The sequence below is a fragment of the Poecilia reticulata genome, chromosome 11, assembly GCF_904066995.2.
Source record: "Poecilia reticulata chromosome 11, P_reticulata-male-v2, whole genome shotgun sequence".
NCBI classification, from domain to species: Eukaryota; Metazoa; Chordata; class Actinopteri; order Cyprinodontiformes; family Poeciliidae; genus Poecilia; species Poecilia reticulata.
Genome location: NC_088840.1, coordinates 8,648,111 through 8,656,787, shown reverse-complemented (window position 1 = coordinate 8,656,787; position 8,677 = coordinate 8,648,111). Strand labels below are relative to the sequence as shown.

Genomic DNA, 8,677 nt, shown 5'->3' with positions numbered 1-8,677 from the left:
TTCTAACTAACGGACCAAGAATGAGTGAGAGCAGTAAGCCATCATCTTACGTAGTTAGAGAGACAGCAAAGCTCGTAGGCATCTTGAAAAAAGTCAGCAAGGTGTCTATTGAGAGACAGACTTTAATTAAAATCAATGAAGAGCTGAAAATTAAAAAGGAAGCTACATATGAAAACAACAAGCTGCTTCAGGAAAAAGAGGAGGAATTTAAAATTCAGCTCAAAGTAAATACAGGTTTAAATGGAGACATTACCACCCTGGATCAGACAAACACCGCCTTAGAGAAGGAAATTACTGCTCTGGAGCAGAGAAACACCGCTCTGGAGCAGAGAAACACTGCTCTGGAGCAGACAAACACCGCCCAGGAGCAAATAGACAACACTCTGGAGGAGATAAACACCACCCTGGAGCAGATAAACTACACCCTGGAGCACAGAAATTATGCCGTGGATCATAAAAATACCACCCTGGAGCAGAAAAGGATCACTCAGTATAATAAAAACATCAAGATTGAACATAAAAATGCCAACCTGGAGCAGAAAATCACCACAGAGCAGCAGAAATATAAGAACCTGGAGAAGGAAAAGATCGCTCTGGAGCAGAGAAACACCGCCCTGGAGCAGACAAACATCGCCCAGGAGCAGATAGGCAACGCTCTGGGGGAGGTAAAAGCCAACCTGGTGCAGACTAACGACGCTCTGGAGCAGAGACTGACTGAAGTGGAGCAGAAATACACGGCCCTGGAGCAGAGAAACACCACTCTGGGGCAGAGAAATACCATCCTGCAGCAGGCAAACACCATCCTGGGGAAGAGAAACGCCGGCCTGGAGAATAGATACGCTGCTCTGAAGCTGAGAAATGCCCCCCTGGAGCAGAGAAACGCCCCCCTGGAACAGAGAAACACAGTCCTGGAGCAGATAAACGCTGCCCTGGAGAAGGAAAAGACCGAACTGGAGGAGAAATTAACCGAAATGGAAGATGATTACATTGATCTGCTGAGGAAAAACTACGACCTGAAGGAGAAAAGCAAAATCCTCAGACAGGAAAAGAACATCTTGGAGGAGGAAAACGATGCCCTGAAGGTGAATCGCATCGTCCTCCAGGAGAGATGCCTTGCCTTGGAGCAGCAAAACACTGCATTGGAGAATATAAGCACAGAACTGCAGCTTGAAATTGAACAGCTGAACAACAGGCTGAGGGACAGAGAGGAGCAGCAGAACCAGGAGCAGCAAACCCACGAAGACAGCCAGTCGGTACCAGACCAGCCAGTGGAGCAGCCATCTGTTTTCAGACTTGTGGTCAGGGGCTTCACCAAAACACTTGTAAAAATGTATAAAACAGGCACACTGAGGTATTGGGTTCAACTTTAGTACTTCGAAATAAAGAAGTATCATGAGGGCCCAAGCTTCATGCTTGATTGTCGGTGGCAGAAAAGCTTGAGGGCAGCAGGACTGCGGTATCAGCAGAGCTTGACACTTGGGGGCTGATGGTGGAAGAGCTAATTTTAAAAAATGGAATGCAATCAGCAATTAATAAGGTTGAAACAGGGTCACATGAATGGGGGTTTCATTTGTCTGTTGAGAAGACACAAGTAATATGTTTTTCAAAGAAAAGGGTTAATCCTACAGTAGATCTTAGGTTATATGGGCAAAATTTAAAGCAGGTAAATATTGTAAGGTATCTGGGTGGAAGGTTTGATGAAAAGGTTTCATTTAAGATGCATATACAGAAGATTATTGATAAATGTAAAAAAGGTATTAATATATTGAGATGGGGCTGCACAGTGGCACAGTTGGTAGAGCTGTTGCCTTGCAGCAAGAAGGTTCTGGGTTCAATTCCCGGCCCCGGTCTTTCTGCATGGAGTTTGCATGTTCTCCCTGTGCATGCGTGGGTTTTCTCCGGGTTCTCCGGTTTCCTCCCACAGTCCAAAAACATGACTGTTAGGTTAATTGGTCTGTCTAAATTGTCCCTAGTTGTGAATGTGTGTGTGCATGGTTGTTTGTCCTGTGTGTTGCCTTGCGACAGACTGGCAACCTGTCCAGGGTGAACCCCACCTCTCGCCCGGAACCTTAGCTGAAGATGGGCACCAGCAACCCTCCTGACCCCACTAAGGGTCAAGGGTGTAAAGAAAATGGATGGATGGATGTATTGAGATGTTTGTCAATCAATGATTGGGGAGCGTCAAGTACATTTTTAAAGTGAATGTATGATGTTTTAATTCGCTCCGTGTTGGACTATGGATGTATTGTTTACAAGTCACCTGCAAATTCATTGTTAGTCGATTTAGATAGAATACAAGCAAAAGCGCTCAGAATATGTTGTGGGGCTTTTAGAACATCTCCTATTCCTGCTCTTCAGGTTATTACTGGAGAAATGCCACTGGACTTAAGGCGGTTGAAAATGTCAGCAAATTATTGGTTAAATTTACAAGGGCATGAGGAAAGTCACATTACTAAATAGGTATTTAGAGAATGTTGGGAGTATGGTCATAACATAAGGTGTTTTGGATGGGATGAAAATATTCATGCACATAATTTGGGGATAAATAATATAGCATGCTGTAAAACTGTAAGTAAATCTAAAATTGCTCCATGGATATTTGAAATGCCAATAGTACATTTAGAAACCAAAAAATAGAACAGTCTTGTGGAGGTTTGTATCAAATTATTCAGCAGTATTTAGAAATAATGTATGAAAGTATGACACAAATGTATATAGATGCATCTAAAGAGGAAAATGGTAAAACAGGAGTAGCAGTATATATTATCACATGCTGTTTTTATCTTAATTATGTGAAGCACTTTGAAATGCCTTGCTGCTGAAATGTGCTATACAAATAAAATTTGATTGATTGATTGATTGATTCCTAAACAAAAAAGTTTTTATAAAAAGAAGAACAGGTATTTTATCAATTTTTTCCAGCAGAAATGTTGGCAATTATTTTTGCCATTGCAATGGGTGGCAGAGGAAAAGTACGGTGGCCCTGAGGTGCAAAGCACTGCAACTTTAACAAAGCACAATTACAAATACAAAAACACTTCAACATTACGGAAAACACAATGACATTACCGAAAACACAACGACATTAAGGAAAACACAACACATTAAGGAAAACACAACGACATTACCGAAAACACAACACATTAAGGAAAACACAACGACATTACCGAAAACACAACACATTAAGGAAAACACAACGACATTACCGAAAACACAACACATTAAGGAAAACACAACGACATTACCGAAAACACAACACATTAAAGAAAACACAACACATTAAGAAAACGGAAAAGGTAGGTCCCAGTGGGAGACATATGAATTCGCTGATTGGACTACAGCTCGTTTTACTTTTGAACCGGAAGTTATTCTGGCGTGCTCAGTTTGAGTGAGAAGCAAAGCGGGAATACGGTCGTCATTTATTGCCCAAACTGGGAAAAAGCTGATTGAGCCGTCACCAAACTTTTGCAGCAGTTGTGGAAAGAGGCTTCAAGAAATGTATATGGAAGATACTCCACAATGTTCAAGTAAGTTAAGCATAAAGAAGTATTTATCTGTCATATGGATGTAGTAACTTGCTTATGCTGGCGGGACTCCAGACCGCGTCCACTGTCACTTAGTTGTTCATTGTAAATGCAATTAAAAGTAAAAAAAAATCTAGATGTAGTTCAGCAGCATTGTATTATATTATTAGTAAGGTCCGTTACAGCCTTATGCACTTTTTCTAGGGTAATTTGTGTCCTTCTGGTTCTTTTGCACTGCGATCAAGCTTGCCGCCTTTTCGAAGCGAACCCGCACTCAGTTTAGACATGTGCTAACTTCAGTTTGTTATACATATTATTGTCTGTTTGCATGGCTGTGATGTGCGACATTTTTTCTTTAATTTACTAATAGCACAACAGACTGTCCCATCCTGCTCTACACCAGTCCTCGGCACCTTCCTTGAATACAGAAAGAAAAACATGAGGAGCGACAAAAGTATTCTCTTGGAAGAAAGGGGTTAAAGCAAAAGGGAAAAGTGAAAGTTCGGGTAGGTCCGTTATGGCTCAGTCCAAAAACAAGCAGCTTTTAACTAATAGACTTGCTTAAACAAAGTACAACGGTAAACAGTGAGCTATTTATGGTTATAAATATTTTCAAACAATTGTAAAGCTTGATGCTCAAAAATCAATATCGATGACATACTTTCAGTTGTTCATACCTGCCACCGACTTTATGACACTGTAATTTACTATGAAAAAGTAATTGGGTATAAAAAAATTTGATCAAATTAGAGATATGAAATTACTTGATCAGATATCAAATTTAACCAGCTTTTTTCTTTGTTTTTGTGTTTTATCTTTAGTTGGTAATAGATCTTTGCGTGCCCTTCTGAAAAATTGTATAAAATACTGGAATATATTGTGCAATACTTGTTAAATTCTGTATCAATGATGATAAACTTGTATAATCCATTCAGAATTTTAGGTACAATAGCCATTGTCTTCTTTGTACTCATAAATAAAACTAATTATTTTGAATCATTGTTTACCATTACAATATGCATGGCATATGAATATTTTTTCAATGTGATTTATAAAAATTGAATGTTGCATGACACAATATCAATTTGTTGCTGTGAAAACTTTTTTCTAGTTTAAATTTGATATTGTGTTACTTTTATTTTTGAATTTTGGAGCACTGTGCAAGATTCTTTACTTTGTATATGTAGTTTCTTTTTCCCCTGTACATATTGAACTACAATGTTCACGTTTACACAGGACTTAGAATAAATCATATCTATGCCACGAATAAAGTATATTGCTTATGTTTCTGTCCTAACAGATTCAAAGATGGACTGGGAAGTCTAGGATTTTTTGCTGCACTGCAGAAGCATTCCAGGGTCCTTTCCCCAATCCTGTGTTTCTCTGCGAAGGCCCTGACTGCTTCAGACTTGGAGACAATGTTTAAACCAGTTCTGAGCCCAGTAGGAAGCAATAGGCGGCAAAAGGAGGGCAAAACAATCGTTTTCTGGGCAGATTATTTGCTTGACTGCGAAGGTTAGTAAGGACGGATTGTGTTTTATTCTAAAATTGGGCTTTTTGTTTGTTTAATTGGGAGGACATCAGAAATAAAATCCATTGTGCAATGGATTATCTATTGACTACATTGTTTATCATCTTTCAGAGAAAACAACTGCTGTGTCTCTGGAGGAAGTCTTCATGTTCTCTACAGGTCTCGCAACGATTCCACCAGCAGGCATGATGCCATCCCCACATCTAGAATTTCTGAGTGATTCACCTTTTCCTCTCACAAACACCTGCGCAAACACACTCAAACTGCCGCATTTGGATTCTTACACTGCTTTTAGGGCCAACATGGACTTTGGGATACAGAACGCACCGGGATTTGGATGCTACTGAAACAAAGATTTCTTCCAGTCTTGTTGAATATAAAACATTAATTAAAAATACATAATTTGATATGTTTTCACATAATTTAAAACATAGCAATGTTTTGCTACCTAGACAGACATAAATGTTAAATGTGTTACAAAAACCTAGTTTGTTTTGAAAAACCTTTTTCCTGTTCTTTTTTTTTCTCGCAGCTGTAAGAAAACCAATAGGCTACTCATAACTTTGTTAGAATTGTATTAAGAGTGTAATGTGCACATTTTATCTTCATAGTTCACACTGAATGCACAATTTGGTGTATAAAAAAGTTTAATGCACTTGTTGCTGTTCTGAGTAACAATGAGGTTTCATTTTAGCAAAATGAACAGGAGACAAAATATTAAACGATTTGATTCTCGTTTGTGTCTACAGCCTCGCTATGTCCTTAAGCAAGAAATACAGTTCCATAGCTGACTCCCAGTCTTCTGACTGCTGTTGTCCATGTTGTTGCATGGCTTGCTGTAGGTATTCCTCAATGTCTTTATCACCACACAACTCTGTCACCTGACTTGCTTCTGGGAAAACATCCAGATCGCTGTCCTCAACAGGAAATCCACAATCTCTTCAACCATATCTGCAAAGTCAGAATATAATAAGTCATAGAATTGTGACAGATATTTTCTACAAGTAATTCAAATTGTCTTTTTTTTTGGCGGCTATATGACCCAGTATAAGTGAGCACTATAAGTGACAGGTTATACAGTGTATCACAAGAGTAAACTCACATTTCTGCAGATCTTTATATCTTTTTGTGGGACAACACTGAAAATGACACTTTGACACAATAAAAATAGTCTGCAGCTTATATAACAGTGAAAAAAGACGAGCAGTCCTCAACTTGGACATTATGGGATGTAGTCTCAGGGTTTTACTCACATTTATAAAAATAAATGTTTGAAACAAATTCAATATGGCATGTAAACTGTCAAAACGACAGCGATGTGACTCAACTCCATAGGTACTTCCTCTGGAGTTGTCATGACAACAATAAACTCAAAGATTCTTGACACAGTTTATATAATGCTGGGCAATGACAGAAGGATTGTTGTTTGTTGCCCCACAAACAAGCCACATCATTCTTCTCGAAAAACCATCAATGCATCCTGAGATGGCCAAGCCGAATGGCTTCAGTTTGTCGTAGCCATCTACATGCCATGTGTAATTGGGCCCCATAGAGTGATACGTGTGTCTTGTAAATCTGCGAGTCCTCAGAGCGATGCCTTGGGGATTCAGCTGCTTCAGCAGTCTCATTACAAGATCACGTTTAACTCGCAGGTTGTGTTTTTGTTTCAGAACTTGCCACATGGTCCGATAGCCAAATAATTGCCCTGGTCCTCTCAGCTCGGTCATAATGGCACGCCTCACTTCAGGAAGTGGAGAGTAGTTGCCTCTTCTATGCAATCCTTCTTCTTTCAAATGAGACTTTAGTGTCCGCATACTAAGTGACACATCGTGGTTGGTCCGTAGCATGTCTAGTATCACCTCATATGTGTGTCCTGACTCAAAATATTCGCGAATAGTAGTGGTAAGGTGTGGATCACCAAGCACATTCATGTTTTTAAAAAACACGTAAAGCCAGAATAACTTCCGGTTCAAAAGTAAACCGAGCTGTAGTCCAATCAGCGAATTCTTAGGTCTCCCACTGGGACCTACCTTTTCCGTTTTCTTAATGTGTTGTGTTTTCTTTAATGTGTTGTGTTTTCTTTAATGTGTTGTGTTTTCTTAATGTGTTGTGTTGTCCTTAATGTGTTGTGTTTTTCTTAATGTCGTTGTGTTTTCCTTAATGTGTTGTGTTTTTCTTAATGTGTTGTGTTTTCCTTAATGTGTTGTGTTTTCGGTAATGTCGTTGTGTTTTTCGTAATGTCGAAGTGTTTTTGTATTTGTAATTGTGCTTCGTTAAAGTTGCAGTGCTTTGCACCTCAGGGCCACCGTAGAAAAGCCCAGAAATGTAGTTATCTTTCAGATTCAATGTCTTGCCTAACTAGTATTATCAGTGGAAAATCTGAAAGCCGTCAAGATCTTTTAGATGAAGCTTGTTATTTGATATATGGTATAAAGCAACAAAATATAAGATAGGGCTGCACAGTGGCGCAGTTGGTAGAGCTGTTGCCTTGCAGCAAGAAGGTTCTGGGTTCGATTCCCGGTCTTTCTGCATGGAGTTTTCATGTTCTCCCTGTGCATGCGTGGGTTTTCTCCGGGTACTCCGGTTTCCTCCCACAGTCCAAAAACATGACTGTTAGGTTAATTGGTCTGTCTAAATTGCCCCTAGGTGTGAGTGTGTGTGTGCATGGTTGTGTGTCATGTGTGTCTCTGTGTTGCCCTGTGACAGACTGGCAACCTGTCCAGGGTGTACTGGAATTTGAATCATTGTCAAACAATCATTGTCAAACAATTGAATCATTGTCAAACAATGATTCAAATTCTCTCACTACAGTTTTAAACGTGTCTTCTAAATATTTGTAATTCTGTTATCTGTTATCTCTTTATAAACAACAATATTTTTTGCCTCAGTACGCCTGATATTGAGCTGTCTCCCTCAGAGAAGTTCAATATTTAATTTGAATAAAAGTAACTAACAAAGCAGAAATCCTTGACCAGCTTGCCACTTTTGGAAAACAGATCCTTAATACCCAACCAGATTCCGCGCATGAGTGTTCATGTTGAGCATGATGGGTGTCTGCGAACAACTATAGCGACATCAATTATTAATTCTCCATATCTAATTCAGGACTCTGTCCTCTCATATTCCAGGGAAAGCACTCCTCATGCCGGGCACAAAATGGAACTATGGATTCGTGTTGAAATCATTTGCTCCATTTGCAAAGTGTTCTCCCAGATTTAAACGAGAATACTTGCTAACCGGTTAAAAACATTGCATTCTTTTAACTAAAGGTGCTCTTTCCACATTCAACACATATTCACTGCCTGAGCCTGTGTCTTTTGCCAGGTATAAGTTCCTCTGTTCAAACCTAGATTTGTATTGCGATATTCTAAATATATAATTGCCCTACACATTTAATATCTATAACACTGAGTTAAGTGATCACACTCCTATTGGGCAACTGATTTTGTGTTTCTGGATTTGTTTATTTGGGTTTATGCACGAACCGTTTCTGAAAATGTGAACTCTGATTTTCTTGAACTTTCAAATGTGACTTGCATTAAAGGTTAGGTAAGGTCAATGCCAAGAATAACTCGTCAGTTTCTTCCCTATGAATAAGTTTTATCTGACATTGAAAGAGAAA

General features: G+C 39.2%; 2 long non-coding RNA genes across 2 annotated transcripts; one reads left to right on the top strand and one right to left on the bottom strand.

Moving 5' to 3' along the window:
* Positions 1–3,955: 3,955 nt before the first annotated feature.
* Positions 3,956–5,790, top strand: LOC145553791 (uncharacterized). Its single transcript, XR_014089843.1, has 3 exons — positions 3,956–4,030; positions 4,825–5,039; positions 5,167–5,790. It is a non-coding gene; the product is annotated as an uncharacterized LOC145553791 (long non-coding RNA).
* Positions 5,685–7,366, bottom strand: LOC145553792 (uncharacterized). The gene is made up of 2 exons (XR_014089844.1): positions 6,158–7,366; positions 5,685–6,006 (listed from the first exon to the last, which is right to left on the bottom strand). It is a non-coding gene; the product is annotated as an uncharacterized LOC145553792 (long non-coding RNA).
* Positions 7,367–8,677: the final 1,311 nt, after the last annotated feature.